The following is an 18,645-nucleotide window of genomic DNA, read 5'->3' as shown; positions in this document are numbered from 1 at the left end:
GTTCCCAGGGACAGTCCACCAGGCCAGAGAGCGCAGCACCACCCTGGGGATGGAAAACCTCTGGTGCTGACCCATGGCGAGGGGGTTGTACCTCCGGACAAACCAGTTTTGCAGAGGCCTCATACGCAGGCGCGCAAAGAAAACCACCCCTGTGGTGGAGGCCATAAGGCCCAACAGAGTCTGAACCAAAAGGGCAGTCTGATACCGGCAATGCATAAAATGCCGGGCCAAAGCGGAAAGCCTGGCCAACCGGTCTGGGGGCAGGTAGGCTCTACCCAGCAGGGAATTGAAATGGACCCCAATAAACCTAATGGCCATGCCTGGGGTCAGGATAGACTTATCCCCATTAACCACCAAGCCCAGCCTAGCCAGCACGGACAAAGTGAGGGCAATATGGGCCTGGAGAGAGTCAGGTGAGGGTCCCACCAGGAGCCAGTCATCCAGGTACGGGTAGATAAAGCAACCCTGGGACCGCAGGTATGCCACTACGGTGGCCATGCACTTTGTGAACACTCTGGGTGCAGAGGCTAGCCCGAAGGGCAACACTGTATATTCATACACAGAATCCCCATACACAAACCGCAGGTATTTCCTGTGGCCCTCAAAAATAGAAATGTGGAAGTAGGCATCCTTCAGGTCTAGAATGGCCAGCCAGACGCCCACTTCCAGGAGTTCCATGACTCGCGCCAGGGTCAGCATGCGAAACTTCTCAGCCTTCAAATAACCATTGAGGCCTCGAAGGTCTAAGATAGGCCGGGAACCTCCACCCTTCTTATCCACAAGGAAGTATCTGGAATAAAATCCCCAGGGGGAAGTAGAGACATTGACCACCCGGACAGCACCTTTGGTAACCAACTCCATAACATTATTGTGTAACACAACATCACAACATGGAGAACAACGGGGAGGGAGAGAGAGAGGGGGTGCATCCGTAAACATTAACTTGTAACCATGGGCCACAATGGACAGGACCCAAGCGTCAGAAGTAACACGTTGCCAACAGGGCAAAAAAGGTCGAAGCCTGTCCAGAAACTGGGCAGCAGAGGAAGCACCCTCGGAGGCCAACGGGGGAGCGTCCAGGCGTAGTCAGAAGACCGAGGGCTTCTGCGCCGAGGTTGAAGGCTTGGGCGAAGAGGGCTGTTGCCTGCCCTTGGACCGGCCGGAGCGCCTGGAAGGGTGACGCTGCTGGGCAGAGTAGGATCGGTGACCGTAGGACTGGCCCGAGAAGAAGCGCCCTTGACGCTGCTGGTAAGGCTGGTAAGGGGTCTGGTAGGATCGGAACCGACCGTAGCGATACCTCGGACCCGACGACTGGGCTGAAGGGGCGACCCCGAGGGACTTGGCCGTCTGCTGATTCTTCTTCATCAGGGAGAGGGACTCATCCGTCTTCTCCGAGAAGAGCTGGGGCCCCTCGAACGGGAAGTCCTCCACCTTCGCCTTCTTCTCTGGAGGCAGGGCCGTGGACCGGAGCCAGGCGTGCCGACGCAAGACCACCGAAGTTGCCATCGCTCGCGCTGCAGAGTCGGCGGCGTCCTTGCCAGCTGTCATTTGCTGTTTTGACAGCTTCACGGCCTCGGCTTGGAGGGCCTTAACCAGGTGGCGGCGATCCTCCGGGAGGTCGGAGAGGTAAGAGGACAGCCTCTTCCACAGGAATAGATTATAGGATCCCATTATGGCCTGGAAGTTGGCAATACGGAATCCCAGAGACGCGGATGAGTAGAGTTTCCTGCCCACGCCATCCAGCTTTCTGCCTTCTCGGTCCGCCGGGGCCGACGAGGAACCGGAACGGAACCGAGCCTGACCCTCCTCAGCCACGATCGACGAGGGTTTCGGGTGATTGAAGAGGTACGGGCAATCATCTTGCTTTAAACGGTAGTACCGTTCCACCTTCTTTGCCGTCGCGGACAGGGACGCCGGCGTCTGCCAGAGCGCGAGAGCGTTATCAACAAAATCCTCCACAGGGGGAAACGCCACCGACGCGGGGGACCCGGAATACAGCGCCTCCAGCAGCTTACTCTTGGGCTTGGAGGTCGTGGAGGAGACGTCTATCTCCAGCGCGGCGGCCATCCGCACCATTTGTTCGGAGAATAGCCTGTAATCGTCATTCGGGGACGATGAGCGGGGCCCACCCACGGTGTCATCCGGGGAAGGATCCGAGGCCGCGTCTGAAGAGCACTCCGACGGTGACGCCAGACCTTCATCATCCTCGGAATCCGAAAACTCCGGCGAGGTTTGCGTCGGAACCGAAGACCGGTGAGCGGTCGGGGCCGACGGATAAGTTGCAGGAACCGGCGGTCGCAGAGGCAAGCCCGGAGGTGGAGGAGCGGGTGCTGGGAGCCCGACTGGCTGAGCCGGAACGGAGACCATCGGAACCGACGGATGTTGCAGGAAGGGCAGCGACTGCTGGAACCACGCCACAAAATCCTGCCAGGAGGTCATGTTCCCAACCCCCGCGACCGGTTGGCAAGGGGGCAGAGGAGCAGGCACCGGGGCAGGCCAGCGAAGAGGCATCGGAACCGACGAGGTAGACGGCAGTGGAACGGAGGCCTCTGAAGGCGCCGGGGCGGACGGCAGGGAGCGCTCAAAAGATTGGAACGGTTCCGGGAAAGGCGGAAACGGCATAAATTCCTCGGGAACCGACGGAGGAGGCGTGCAAGGAGGCGACGGGGTGTGGAGACTCACCACATCGTCGGGTATCAGGACTGGTTCGGCCGGAGAACCAGGCAGCACAGTCGGAGCTGGGGACAATGCACGGCCCTTGGCCCTCGACTTCGCCTTGGCCTTCTTGGACGGGGGCTCCGAAACAGCCTCCGGAACCGAAGGCTTGGAGGAGGACTTCGGCTTGGGAGCGGAACGCTTCTTGGCCTTCCGGCTCGAAGGACGATCCCCGGAACCGGAATCAGGTCGGGCCTCCGGAACGGGTTGCCCCGTCGGTTCCGAGGGGAGCGGCTCTGGCGACTTACGAGACGGCGCCGGTGACGGAGCGGCGGAGCGCGGCCTATCTCCCGAAGAGCCCGATGGCTTGGGGGGGAGAAGGTTGGCATCCCACAAGAAGGCACGGAGCCTGGCCTTCCGATCACTCCTTGCCTTCGGAGTGAAGGACATACAAATGGAGCAGCGCTCGACAACATGCCCCTCGCCCAGGCAGATGAGGCAGAGCTCATGGCCGTCCGAATGGGTCATCTTAGTGCCGCATTTATGACACTTTTTAAACAAAGATGTCTGCGACATAATGAACGGTATCTCCCGACTGACAAGGGGAAAATACCGACCAGCAGAAGAAACGATCCAAAACTCCGAAGAGACGCTGGAAACGAACGCTAGACAATAAGAACCTTTTCGACGGCGGCGAAAAAGGAACTGAGGGAATGCCGGGGACGTTCGGATATATATGCATTCAAAATTGGCGGGAACACCGGCGCGCATGCGCGGTGGATCCGAACGTCCCCCTCACATCTCTTAGAGCTAGAAAAATCTTTTCCGCGGCTGGCCTGCGCCTGCGCAGTCCCAATGTGGGGCTGCACAGAAGGACGAAGACGATCTTTGGGATCAAACTAGAGTTCAACAGTAGCTGTTTGAGAGCATGCAAATATTTTGCTGTTTCATACTCTCAGCATTAGTAGTCAGGCAGGCCCAATTAAAAAGGTAGAATACCAGAGAGAGGAACAGTCAGTCCCTAGCAGTTAGACCCCCAAACACTCAGGTGTTCCAGCTGAAGTAACTTTATTAGAGATCCATTCAGTTCAAGGTGCTCAGACAGTGGAAATTGGCAGAAGTGACATATGTTAGTTATAGGGAATCTTCCCGCCTTGGGAAAGAGGACCGTTAATGGGGGGGTGGGTTGGAGTGAGACATTGTTTTAGAGTAGTCAGTGAGAAGGATGAACTTATCTTTGATTCTCAGAAAGGATACATTTCAAGCCAGTTTCAGCTGGCAGTCAAGGACACTGGCTCAGCGGAGCGAGAAAGAGAAAGTAAATATTTTCAAGATAACCTGCTGGCATTGCAGCAATAAAGAACTTCCCATACTCTCAGAGACCAGAGGCAGAGCCCATATACATTCATGGCAGATATGCAGGAGGCATATAAGACAGAAACTCTGCGGCTTCCTCCAAATACCGTGCCCATCAACTGCTTAGACACCAAGGAAAGAACCATTTTTGTAAGTTATTTTTTTATCCTGTCAGAGGTTTTGGCATACAGGGGCAGGTGACAGAAAGGATGACAGAGTATTGGCTATATGTGTGAGAGAGGGAGATATAATTAAACATCTCTGACAACCCTCATGATTGGGCAATATCCCTTCACTCACCAAGTGCAGGATATACCACTGTATATGAGAGTCAACAGAAGAATCCAGTATAAAGTAAAATCATGTAAGAAGATAAATAGAAACTTCATTTAATAACTATTTACAGAAAAATAAAGAACAAACTGTGTGAGACACATATTCATGACTTATACACAGGAGAGAGAGGCAGTTACAGCAACAGACATCTTAACTGACACAGAAGGAATCTTCACTCCCTGCAGGGAGGGGCCAGTTCCATAGCAACAGATAAACTGACACTATGCAGAAACTATACAAAGTATCAAGCTCCTTTTCCACCTGCAAGCACTCTTTACTCTTTCAATTCAAATTATGCCACAGTGTCTTATTCCAACAATATGGACCTGAATATTCCCATGAATTAACATTAAAGTTAGGCAGACAAAATGGGGTATGCTTAGAACGGAGAGTCGAGTTTTGCAGCTTCTAGCCCAGTTGTAGTGAGATCAAATTGCCTATTTGATTATCTTAGTAACATGTTAGAGTGGTGACAATGGAGGGAAAGGGACTGTAGGTCTTCCTGGGTCTCTGAGCAGCTACTGTGGGGAACGAATACTGTTCTGAGTGGCTTATTGATCTGATCCAGTTCTTCTCCAGTTCTCAAGCTTCTGTTGGCAGTCATGAATGTCAAGCTAAGGGTTCAAGACATACAGAGAAGAGGCAATCACAGTTTTTGCCTCTTAATTTTGCATTCATATCAATATTGTTTATTCTAATACTGTAGTTAAGTTGAAGTCATCTCCAAGCTTCTCAACCATCTTGCAGTTTCATCAGCCATAGGCTATGCAAAGCATTTGGCATTTTCTGGTGAAATTACAGAAAACTGAGCATAGTATTTCTTCTGGGATTTGCCTTTACAAGTCCTATAATTTCCCAACATGGTGTTAATGCTCAGCATTTATGTTTGCTAATTATGGTTTCTGTAACTAAAACTCCCTTGGTTTGCTTTCCAAGATCCTGTCATTAAGGTAAATACCTGTTTCCTTGGAGAAAGATTTCTTTAAAACCCCAGCTATAAAACGTAGAAAGCAGACTTGTGTCATATCCTGTTTATACCCAAAGTGCTGCAGCCCTTACTATCTATGTTTGGTCATGAAAGAAATCTGATGCTGAGCCAAATTTAATGAGTTGCTAGAAACTGTATATCTCCATGAGCTTGCAAAACATTAAACATCAAGAGGCTATAAGTGTTCATGCATATCTCTCCTTTTAACAAGGGAAATTGTTGACATGCTCTGTGAATTTTACTTTTAGATTGCCAAGAGAAGAGAGAAAGTAATTAACTTGGCCTTGAAAAGTAAACTGGCAGAAATGAGCAGCATAATCCTAAACAGAGTTTCTCTAGTCTAAACTTATTGATTTCAATGAGCTTAGACTGGAGTAACTCTTCTTAGGATTGTACTGCGAGTGTTACAAACACACCTAGGATCTTTTAGTTAACTGTGTTTTGGGGTGGGTTTTTTTGGTATACTTGCACGAGTGAAATTTAGACCAAATTCAGATGCTTGATAGCCTCCGTGCAATCTCATGCAGGAGTATAAACAGCAGCTGTCAGGGATTACGATGTGCTAGGGATTGTGTAGAAATGCCAGTTATATGAACTGGCACTTCCACAACACCTGTGTGGATGCCATAATTGGTGAAATTTTGTTGGCTGAACTAGGTATATAAGCTTTCCATAAAGCCTCTGAACCAGGCCTTCTTTTCAGAAGCTTCCATAGAGGAATTTTTATGTTTAGATATGAATGTAGATGTAGGATAATTGACTGTATGTTGTTGATGAGGACTCCTATAATACGCGAGATACTTATAATTAAGAATTTGAGCTCCCAGCCCTAGAGTAAAAAAACATTAAAGAGAATTATATATGTTTAAAGCACTAGATCTGGAGAAGGGTCAAAAGGAGAATTTTTTAAAAAAATATCAAGAGCTATTCTATGAATAAGAAGTCCAAAATATCGTTAACCTTTGAGATTCCCTTATCAAAATTAAGAACAAAAAGTAAAGAACTGGAGGGGTGCAAGACAGGTAAATATGTCTATGTTGCAGAAAACCATTCCAAAACCAGAAAGTTAAGTAAACAGTATAATTTATTTCATTTAAAATTCTCTTCTACCCTTCCAGCAGTTCAGAATCGCTTACAATAAACATTAAAATTGTTTGCACAGCAAACTGACAGCCAATCCAGTTCAATCGAAAGTTAAAAAAGAAAGGAGAAAAGAGATTTGCAAAAAAATAATTTAAAATATCTAAACCTTCAGGAAAATGTTTCCTTAAATGATACAATTTTGCACACACTCCTAAAGGCGGGGTGGGGTGGTTCAGACTTCCCCTTAACTTCTGGGGGTGGTTCAGACTTCTTCTTAACTTCCACGTGGTGGGTTGCTATCTCTTAGGAGGCACAAATCTGGCAAGGCCTTATCAGGAGCTAATTCCAGCCCAGGACTCTCCTACCCAGTGGTACCATGGGGCTGAGCAAAGAGATCAAGAGCCAGAGCCAAAAGGAAAAAAAACTTTTATTGTACACAGCTCTCTGTTTATCTCTCCCTTCTCACTCTCCCTCCCTCCCTCTCTCTCTTTCTCCCTCTCTCTCTCTGGCTGAGGAGTTATCAGGAGAGAATCTAGAGCAGCCAAGGCAGCCAAACGAAGCTGCAGAGTTTAGAGGCACTGCAAGCATAGTATTCCAAAGGTCTTAAATGTTCAGCACAACAAATTTCTTTGCTCAAAAAAGCATTAAACAATTAACATAATAGCCTCTCTCATATTGCTTTCATTATATGAAGAAAATGCTGGCAACCAATAAGAACCATAAGAACATAACAGTCCTGTTCGTTCAGAACATCGATCCTTCTAGTCTAGCATCCTGCCAAAACATAACCCTGGAGGTATAGAAGCCAAGGAGGACCCCTGATTTTGTCTTCTAAGGATATCCTTAGACAATGGAAATGGCTTTTGAGTGCATAGCATTAATACAAGCCAGAAGGTGTTGCCTAAAGGAATTGATGAACCTAATGAAGCTGGTGCATAAGTTCTTATAAGGAGAGAGACTCCTTTAGTTATGTGTATCTCAGTGTATGTGTATCTCAGTGTATGAACATGTTAAATTGAGCCCAGAAACATACTGGCTGAAAATGCAGCTGTTTTAATATTGGCATGGTGCATGCCAGCTAGTCTGAGTTCACAGACAGGATGTTGCATTCTGTACAATTAAAATTTTCAAGATAACTCCAAGGGCAGCCCCATATACACTGCATCACAGTAGATCAATTTAGATGTTACTGAAGCATTGGTCAGTAAGTCTAGGTCAACCAAGTCTAGAGTGGAAGACAATCTCCAGATAAGATAAAAGAATGAAGAAAGGCACTGACCCCAGCGACTGCTTCAGATTGGTTTTCTAACAAGGTTAAGTTCAGGAGCACCCCCAACTCTTCACCTGATCGATCATAGATAAGTCTACTCATCAAAGATTTTCACACACACACACACACACACACACACCTCATTTCCTTCTCATTTGTTCATATTACCTATTTGTTCATATTATCATTTTTATTATTATTCTTTTATATAGTGTAATCCATGAATATGATGGAGTTTTACAGAACTATAGACCTAAGAAGATAAGGAATCTTTGGACTGGCTATTGTTTGGGGATTTTTTTTCTGCTAATAGACTAAAATAGTGAATTTTGCCATCTAGGAAGGATATTCTACAAATGGAGGAAGGTTACCTTCTTCCATCTAGTTCAGGGTAATTCTGAACTCCAAAATCTGGGGGGAAATTAAGATGAGAAATCTTAATGCAACCTTACAGTATACTTGATGATAGGTTGCTGAATATGTGACCTGACTAGAGTGAAAAATAGTGTGTTTGAGTCAGAATGAAACCTCTGTCCATGATGTAAGATCTGTCACTCACGCATGCCCTCATTTGCTGGGCAATGCAGTTACCCAGTGGTGAACATGAATGTGTGAACTGGTATTGCATTTTGATATGCTGAAAGTTATGTGAGCAAACTACCTGGGTCTTGCATTAAGAAAGTAAGTTCGAACTCTGAAACAAGATTGGCGAACTGAAGGCATTGAGATGTATTCCAGCAGCTCTTACCCAATGAACAAATGAATACAAATTCTTCTTAATAAATTGTTACACAGTGTGTGAGTGTTCAAGTGCCTGCTCAATAGGAAACAAAATTGTGCTGGTTACCAAAGATCCCTGAACCAATCACAAACAATTTCTAGTCAGAAATTCAAACATCCTTGGACTTGAACTTGAAAGGAAAAAGCTATTGGTATCTAAATAAGAAAAATGAAGCATTTGTAAATATGTATGAAGCATTGTTGTCTATTTCAGAACTTTCTTTTTTAATGCCTTTTTAATGCCCTTAATTATTCCTTAATGTAGGGGGTTCCTTCTCTAAAACAAAGGAATACAAATTCAATGCATATCTAGTAGCATATATGAATATAACCCCAATGCAATTAAGATCATTCACTTTTATTTGCACTGCTGGTTAATAGTTAAAATATAGTTAATGCAATGCCAAATATATAATATCTTCTGCTAAATAATTGTTGAGTGTTAAATATCCCCTTTCAGATCAGATGCTGTATTTTAAACAGCCCAGTAAAAAATATAATGTTGGATCTATCCATATTTTTAACTTACCTAATTCTCCTCCTTATTACAATGCCTGTACTTATGACTTTTCTCCATACATGTCTCATTATAATCAGTCAGCATATCTCTTATAGTAGTCAGAGGAGGACCCTCTCCTTCCTTTTTCACTAGCAGAAATGTTAGCTGGATCTACCCCATAATAACCTCAATTAATAGAGCCAATTTCCCACTAACTCAGATTTGTCCTATGCTGGATAATTTTTTTAAATAAATTCTATATAGATTTCCAAAACATTAATGAATTTTCTATGAACTTCCTTCAATTTTTGCTTATAAAACACACTCACCATTTCCTTCCCACTTGTTCATATTACTTTTTGGATCCACACTAGAGGCAGGCACAAACCAAAATGCAAACCGAAGTTTGGCATGAACTGGGCCGGTTTGGCGTTCGCGAACTGGCAATTCATGGGACCTCGATTTTCACAAACCATGATGACTTTTGGGCCAGTTTATTCAGTTCATATTCAGTTTGTGAAACCAGACAGCCTGGCACTGATCTATCAATTCCCTAGGTAATGGAGAGGCTGGACATCTGAAGACCTTCTGCAGCCCTGGGAACACCAATCTTAGCCCTCAAAACCTTGACAGGCAGCTCTGGCTGCCAAGCAGAGAGATCTCATTCTGTTCTATGAGAGCAAGGAGTAAATAACTTCTGAGTCCCAGGTCTCGGCCTCATGGTTTCACTTTCCAGCCAGCAGAGAGAGAGGGAGGGACTGCTGCACTGGAATTTGGAAAGAGAGAGGGAGGATTTTGGAGCATTTTTGTGGTGTTGCTGATAAACTATACAGACTTTTTCTTATTTCTTATTTAGAGCACTTGTCCTGGCTGGGAAGGTGCCTAGGTGGTGGGTTAGGGCTCTTCCCCCACCCCAGTACCAGAGTCACTTCCAGGCTCTGGGGCCATGTGAAGAAACAAACAGAAGCTCCTTTAGAACTAGCAACCAAACCAACAGTGGAAAACCACACCTAAGGGACCCTAATAAACATGCAAAGATGTAACGAATTATAGAAATTTTAAATATTTTTAAAACTATTTTTGTTACAGAAATTTTAAAGTGACTTAGTGCATATAATACTAATAAATACATATAAATACGTCACAATCTTATACAAAAAACAATTCATTACAACTTTGCTATGATATGCATGGATGTCCAATAAATTATTTAGAAGGCAACTGGCCAAGTAACAAAGCTCATCACGTCAATATCACAGCTTTTGAAAGATTAGAACAGAGTTCTCTTGTTTGCAGGTGCCAAGATGCCGGAGCAGTCCCAAAGGAATCCCTGGACAATGACAGCAAGTATTCACAGTGATTCCTATCAAAGAGTAGACATTGTTTTGTCTTATGCAGATGGATAAAGCTGGATCGAAAACACCAAGGAACCATAGACCCAACAAGGGGCTGGTTATCAAGACACTTGTTTCCAGAATATCACTTCATGAGGGGTCAATAGACCTTGCCACCATGCATCAAGATTGGCACTTGGATTCTCTCTTGCATCAGTCAGGCACACCTCCTGAATAAAACTTTCACAAAGACAATCACAATATTGTCTTTGTGAAAGTTTTATTTTCCTTCCAAAAGGGTATATGGGTTGATTTTTGAATAAGACTATTATATATTTATATATTTATAAGTATTTATTCATTGCACTAGTCACTTTGCACCTTCAAATAATATTTAAATTGTTGTAATATTTATTAGCGATTGTATTGTTGTTTATTCATTCTAACCCCTTGACGTGGTCCTTCCACCAAGGTTTTGAGGAGGACTCAGCAGAAGTGATGGTGCAAGAGTACCTTGCCAAGCCCCCCAGCCCCCTGACTCCAATCACACAGAATACTGGGCACGCAAAGCTGCCATCTGGCCAGACTTGTCATCTGTGGCCATGAACTTCCTCTCCTGACCCCGCACCAGTGTCCAGAGTGAGCAGGTATTCTCCCGCCTTGGACCTGCTCTGTACCCGATGCTCATGCTTGGACCCTGCCCTGGTGGATCAATTGCCCTTCGTAAAGGTCAACCTTCCCCTTCTGAGCTACCCCTCACTGTTCCTTGGGGATTGAAGATCTAGTTTCCCTCACATTGGAAGTGTACCTTGCCCCCCCCCCCATCAACAGCTGTCTGGGGATATCATGGCTCCGACCCCACCCCAGTCTCTGGGCCACTGCTGGGCTCAGGGGCTCCATCCTCATTAAGGAATGCAATGCTGTTCCCCCAAGGTCTCCTTCCCCCCAGGATTAACCTCCCCTCATGGATCGCCTCTGTCCTTTCCAGTCCAGGAATATCCCCAAATAACATCTTCTCCTTCCAACCAAGATTAACCTCCTCTCATAGATTGTCTCTGTCCTCCTCTCCTTGAAAAGAATATTCCTGTGTACCCAAGAACATCTCCTTGACTGGGCGAGGGTGCCAAGAGGGGCCTATAAAGGTGGACAGGGACAAGGAGCTGGTGATGAGTAGTTGGGAGTGAGCAAGTGAATTGGAGAGATGAGAAAGCTTGACAAGGTCAGAGAGAGAGGATGCAACGCTGGCCGTCCCAATGGAGGGAGAGAAGATCCAGGGTGTCTCCAATTCCTCTCCTCCCTCCATATCTGAGGCTTTCCTTGAGCCCTAGCCAATGCCCAGGCCAACCTGGAAGGCGTACCACTCCCAGGCACCAACAAACCCATCCAGAAACCTGACAAAAGTCAATCGGCATTCGTGGCTGGCCCCCATTATATCTAATGGAACTCCCTTGGGGCCACCCAATTTAGGGGTCTATAACTTGGACAGCCAAAATACAATCTTCACCAAACTTGGATGGTGGCTGGAGGAGAGCCTGCTGAAAACACTCTGTGAGTCTGGCATTTCTGACTGTGAAGGAGACCATTCTAGGCCCTTGGGAATTGACAAACCATGAACCGAACAAACCAGTTTGCCAACAGGGGCAATTATTTTGTGAAAGTTCGTAGTTCGTGAAATGCAACGAACCATGAACTGCACAGTTCAGAATTTTCCTGGTTAATGCCCATCTCTAATACACACCATGGCAACTTTGAAACTAGAGTACTGTAATGCACTCTACATAGGCCTCCCCTCAAAGACAACTCAGAGACTCCAGTTGGTGCAGAATGCCAAAGCTTTATTATTAAAAGGTGAAGCATACACATTACTCCCATGCTGCAGTTATTCCATTAGCTTCCCATCAATTTCCAGGCTCAGTTCAAGGTTTTGGCTATCACATAAAAATCCCTTCATGGCCTTGGTCCTTCTTATCTATGGACAGCCCCTTTCCTAGGTTCCATCACAGCAGCTTTGCTCATCTGAACAGGGCTTTCTGCAGGTGCCACCCTGCAAATGGGCAAAATCATCAGTTGCCCATATATGAGCATTCTCTGTGGAAACCACTTTATGGAATGGCCTGCCTGAAGAGGTCAGGAAAGCTCCTACTCTTCTAGATTTCTGCAAACTATGTAGAACTAAATTATTTAGAAAGCCTTTTTACGCTGGTAATAGTTCTATGTTGCATGCTGGATAGTCGGATAGTTTCTCCGCATTGTTTAATGTTTTGTTAATTTACTTATGTTTTGTTTCAGCATTGTTTCAGTTCTGTATTGGATTTCTGCTTGTTTTCAAATTTCTATTGTATTGCTTGCAGGCCCAGCATTCATGACTGGGAGGGTGGTGAGGACAAGGCTGGATAACTTCTGGAGTTAAAAAGGCCACAACTGTATTCGTTCACAGCTTGTGAAGCATTACTGTTTCATAGGGCATGGATCAAAGCATCAGCTGATCTTCCTACCAGCCAATGATCTCCACCTCCCCTCAGTCCAGCTGCTGAGGGGGGAACCATGAGATGGCAGTTAGTGGGATACTACATAGTGCATACCTCTGTGTGGACCCCCTGTTATCTGGGAGTAAGGATGTCCCCAAGCTGGCCATGTACCTGTTATGCCTCACTCCCAAGATCCCTTAAGAGGACCCCCAAAATAGGGAAACTGGGCTCGGATGCCCTGTTCTCCCCACAAAGATCCATGCCCAATATCTAAACTGCCCATCTCAAGTTGTGACTAAGCAAATAAAGTAATGAGTAGGCTCCTGTTCAAGATACAGATGATGCAAATGTTCACTCACAGACATCAGGCAGGCATGACAGCAGAGCAGCTCCCCAAACTATGATGATTAGAGGGAGGATGGGTGGCAAGCCAGCTGTGAGCCAAGTGGTGTGGAGCCTGGCTGGTTCCTCCACTGCCTGGTGTTCCCTGGTGACGGACCTGATGGAAGAGCTAGCTTCCCAGGTCTGCTTCTTGACCCACCCATTCTGCAACCTGGATGGCAAGTTCTGTTTGCGTAGTTGGGAATTTGAATTGGAGCAGCACGAGCATGGAAACTGCTGGGAGCTGCTGGGCTCTGAGGAAGATGGTGGCCATCCTCCCACCCCATAGGCTGCAACAAGAGCCCTGGGTGAATCTGGGGCTGGTGTTTATTGAATGGATTGTTTGTGGAATGACCCAGCCATTGATATTGACTTACACTGTGTAATCCTCCTTGAGTCTCAGTGAGAAAGGCAGTCTATAAATAACATAATTAAACAAACATACCTTGTTAGAATGACTAACAAGAAAATTGGGCATAAAGAACTGAAGGGTTTTAAGACAAGTCATGTTGAGAAATGGTTTGGGGTGTCTCTTATGTGACAATTATTCAGAGGCAAGAGTCACAAACTTGAGTTTGACACTGTTCCTATTTACTTTTAAGATGGGTATTTTTTACAACGTAATGATTCCTTCAACTACAGATGTTTAAAAAGCTGATACTTAGCTGGGAGGCTGTGTGCTTCTGCAATGGCAGGCTAACGTAGTACAGGATTTCCACAGCCTGATGTGCATATAAAACATATGAAAGCTGCCATACCAAGTCAGACACTTGTTCCATTTAGCTTAATATTTTCGGCTCCAGGGTTTCAGACAAAAAAGATTTTTTCCCAACAGCTGCTATCCAAGATACTTTAAGGGATAATGCCTGGGATTGAACCAGAAATCTTCTGCATGTCATACATGTACTCTATGATTGAGCCACAACCCTTTTCATAGTCTTTTTGAGCCATTTCAGACCAAGTGCTGGCCCAGCTACTCTTAGAACTGGTCCACAAAATTCAATAGGAAGAATGGGGCTGGAGGGATAGACCTGAGCTCATAATGAAGCGTGTGTCGGTGTAAATATACATAAAGCCTGGGTTGCTGAAGTACTACAGTGACCTTGGTACTTATGTGCCTGTTGAAAATACATATACATGTGGGTGGTGGCAGGGACCAACCTATAAGTGGAACAGACGTCCTACAGTTCATGACACTTGTAGAAAACTGCTGTGATGCTGTAGAAAGTAAATCTAGACATGAAGAGGATGAATACGTTTTAGTAACACAGTTACAGCAGGTAACAGATTGTGGAGGGTAACAGCTCGTGCACTACACTCCAGCCGTGCTTCATTCTCAAGTTATAAATGTATAGCACTTTTTAAAATAGTACATCATCACATTTCCCTTCTCCCCAAACTCAAAGTTCAAGCTATTTATTCAAAGGACAATTTGAGCAAACTTTTAGTTAAGTCAGCTAAAACATATTACAAATGAAGAATTTGTACACAACACACTTTTACTGATTGATTTAAACCGGGGGGGGGGGGTGTCTATGTGTGTGTGTAGGCAGCAGCAAAATCTGGAAACCTGCTTTTCAGAAGTGGATTTCAATGATCACTAAAGTCTAAAATAGCATTGTAAAATGAATCATTTATATTTAACGATAACAACAGGAAACTGAAGAATGGAAATGATAAGGGCAGAATTTAAAACATTATTCAAATGACTGTTTCATTTCAAAGGTTATCAATGTACCGTGACAAGAAATTAATCACTGAAAATGCCATTTGTCAACTGCTCAAAGTTAGAAATTCAAAAGAGGTATGATAACTGTACCTTTTAATTGCCAGCATTGTTGGCTTTTAAAGTATCCCACTGTAGTTGTATAGAGCTAGATGTTTTGTTTTCTTTTTCCTTCCTCCTACATTCCCCCTGCCTAGACTCCCTTTGCTGCTGTATTATTGTAAAAATAATCTTAGAAAATCTTGACTGTTAAACGTTTTATAAAATACCACTAAGCAAATAACTCACTTGATTACCTTTTGGAAAGAAAAAACAGTTAAATGTTCCCAGAAGGGGTGTTTTTTGTTTGTTTCTGAAAGAATATGCAAAATTATTTCAGCTGCAAAGAAGTAGAATTATGACTGAATTATGACTGGGGGTGTCTGGCTTCTGCCACCCCCAGCCACCTTTCTCTATCCTTTTCTCTGACTGCCACCTCCTCCCCCCATCTTTTTCCATATATACTTCTCCCACTTATCCCCCAACACTGGTCCCCACTTCCCTCTTGCCCTCCCACTGTGCTTTCTTCCTTCGGTCTGATCTCTGTTCATTCACCCCTCCCCTCACTGATCTGCCTGTCCACTTACCACCCTTCTTGCTGCTCTGCCTACCCACCTCCAGCCTCAGCACTCTACCCACACACCACTAACTTCCACTTGGGGGCTTATTTGAGTTGAAAGGAAGCATATAATTTTCTTAAATAGAATAAAAATATTATTATTTACCCTCCCACCTCATCCTCAGCACTCGACCCACCCGCACCTAGCCTCATTGCTCAGCCCAGCCACCCACCCTCACCCACCAACCCTCTCCTTGGCACTCAACCTATGCACATGCTGAATCCATACAATCCAGATGGAGGTGATGTTGGTCAGGACGGTTGAATCTTTGGAGGGATTAGACCCACGTGTTTTTGTATAGAGAGGACTTGGCATTTATAAAGCAAGTTAAGAGCTTAGGAATGCTCATGGACTCAGCCCTGGTGTTTGAATAGCAAGTTGGGAAGTTGGCCAAGGGTGCTTTCTGTCAACAGCATCTGATTTGCCGACTCTTTCTTAGTCAATCTGATTATGCCAATTCAAGTTTTATAATCTTTCGGCTGGACCACTATAGCATGCTTTATAGGGGGCTGTCCTTGAAGACAGCCTGGAAACTGCACCTGGTTCAGGATGTAGCAGCTTGATTATTATCAGAGACTAGCTGACAAAAACATGTCTCACTCATTTTAAAACAGGTATATTGGCTGCCAGTTTGTTTCTGACTTAATATCAAAACCCATATCTGAAGGACTATCTGCATGTAGCAATGGTGGTCCTCTAGCTGCAAGCTTCTGACTGTCCTCCCACCCTGACATTTACCACAGCCTATTCAATTGTGTGTCATGCCTTGTGGACTGAGCTCCCTGAGGAAATGATAAGGGTGCCATCTTTAGAAGTTTATGGAAATCGCCATAATTATGTTGTATTTGTGAAGTCTTTTAATGGGGTTTGAGAGACAGCATTTTGTTGGATGCAGGGTTAATTGAGTTTTATCACAAGATGGATAGTTTTCATTTAGAACAGTAAGCTGTCTTGAGCCACAAGAGAAAGGCTGTGTATACATATTCTAATAAATAAGTTAAGTAAACAAATTAGATTAGATTGTTTCATTCTTACAGTGGGCAAGAGCTGCAGCAAGATGAAGATGTGTAGGCACAAATCTGTTTGGCATAGTGCTGTGCTAGAGATGACCTTTGCCAGGGAACCCTGAGAAGATCCAGTTAGGAATCCACCTTATATGTAATGAAGGTATGTCCACCTGGCAAACATGTTTGGCATGAAGTTCTTAGTAAACTTAATTACAATTATAATGTACCTTCATGAGATCACTAACTGAAATCCCCAAGGTCAAATCTGGTCCACTGAAGAATCTTTCTAGTACATTTCCCGACCATTCATACAAGGCGATCAAGATGACATAATACCCTACTTTTTATTCCCAGGATGGCAATGGGAGGTGGTTAGGCAAAGAGAAAGAATGACTGTATAACTAGATTAGAATCAGACTGCCTCTAGGATATTATTTGGCACTTTGATCTAAAATGAAATGAAGTAAAATAAATGAAATAAAAAATAAATCAAGTAAGTGAAATAAAAATACATATTTAAACATCCCTAATAATGGAGTGAACTGTTACCAGATCTTGTTGATATAACAATGTGTGATAAGTAAAATTATTATGCATCTGTGCTAACAGAGTGAGGGGAAGCATCAACAGCTAGAAAGACCAAGAATGCTTGAAGCCAAGTACTTAAAACGGCTCTGCTTTGTTCTTTATCAAACATCACAGAACATACTTACCTCCAAAAACATTGTTGCTGATCAGCATTTAAAAATGCAAGCAAACTATGTCAGATCTGTATTGTATTTATATTGCAGTCTCCCAGTTGGCCTTTAATTTGTGGTCCTGATACAAGAGAAATGGTTTCATAATTTGTGAACCTAAGAAGATTGGGTTTAGAGTACAGGTTTTAGATTCTGAGTAACTAGGTTAACCATTCTGGTCTAGGTTTTTTTTTCTTTTTTTAAAAGAGAATGATCATCTCTGATTATTCCATCTGCAATATTCATCAACGTTGCATGCAGGTCTACTTTGGAGCATTTACTACTACTGACCCATTAAATGAAAGTCACATTTGGTTGTTGAGTGCCGATAAAATCACTTTAGTGAGGTTATATTTGGCCTGAATGAAACCAAGAAGCACCAAGAAGCACTGAAAAATGCTAGGATTACATGATGAAGTATGCTATCTACATCTGAATCTTATAGCACAGTTTATAGCTTTTTAAAAATTCTAGTATTAAAATTGAATGTGTTTAAACCAACTGATTTTGCTGGATTGTGGCCCTGGCCTAGCATGTTGGCTAACAGAGAGAACAAAAGGCTGAACTTCATACTGTTCTTTGTAGTGGGTCATGATTGGAGATGGGCACGAACCAAAATACAAATCAAAATTAAGCACGAACCAGGCCGGTTCGTGGTTTGCAAACCATGGTTCGTCAGATCCCATTTCTGACAAACTGCCATGAACTTTTAGGCTGGTTCGTTTGGTTCATTTTTTGGTTTGTCACTGCAGACAGCCTGGTGCCAATCAATCAGTTTCCTAGACAACAGGGGATGGACTTCCTGCAGACTTTCTGCTGACCCAGAAGTGAACTTCTGCTGGCCCGGAAGTGATGATTTTCTTACCTGGATGTGACGTTTTCACGAACCAAATGAACTGGTTCGCGAAACAGGGCAAGTTTGTGAAAGTTTGTGGTTCATGAAATTTGATGAACCACTTGGTTCGGTTTTTTTCCAGTTCGTGCCCATCTCTTGTCATGATATTTTGGCTAAATCTTCTGAGTTCACCACATTTTTAAAGGAAATGTATTTTTTAAAAAGATATCACTATATTGTCCTGCTAAAACTTGCATTGTTTTTCTAATATACTAATTTTATGACATTTTAAGGGTAGAGAATTTTTATCATGATGTTACGGGATTTTTTTCCTGGACACTTTGATTTTTCTTGGACCCCTCTTTGAGGAATTTTTCTTGCATCCCTCTTCTAGAAGCCATATGTGAGCATTATTCAAGCAAAGACATTCACACAGGGAGGATAAAACTTGCTTTACTGGGAAATTCCTTCTCTGCTAAGTGAAGTCTGCAGGGTCTGCTTGAACTAGGGTTGCCAGCCTCCAGGTAGTGC

This window comes from Eublepharis macularius, chromosome 1 (genome assembly GCF_028583425.1).
Source record: "Eublepharis macularius isolate TG4126 chromosome 1, MPM_Emac_v1.0, whole genome shotgun sequence".
Classification (NCBI taxonomy): Eukaryota; Metazoa; Chordata; class Lepidosauria; order Squamata; family Eublepharidae; genus Eublepharis; species Eublepharis macularius.
Note: the sequence above shows the minus strand (reverse complement) of the source record.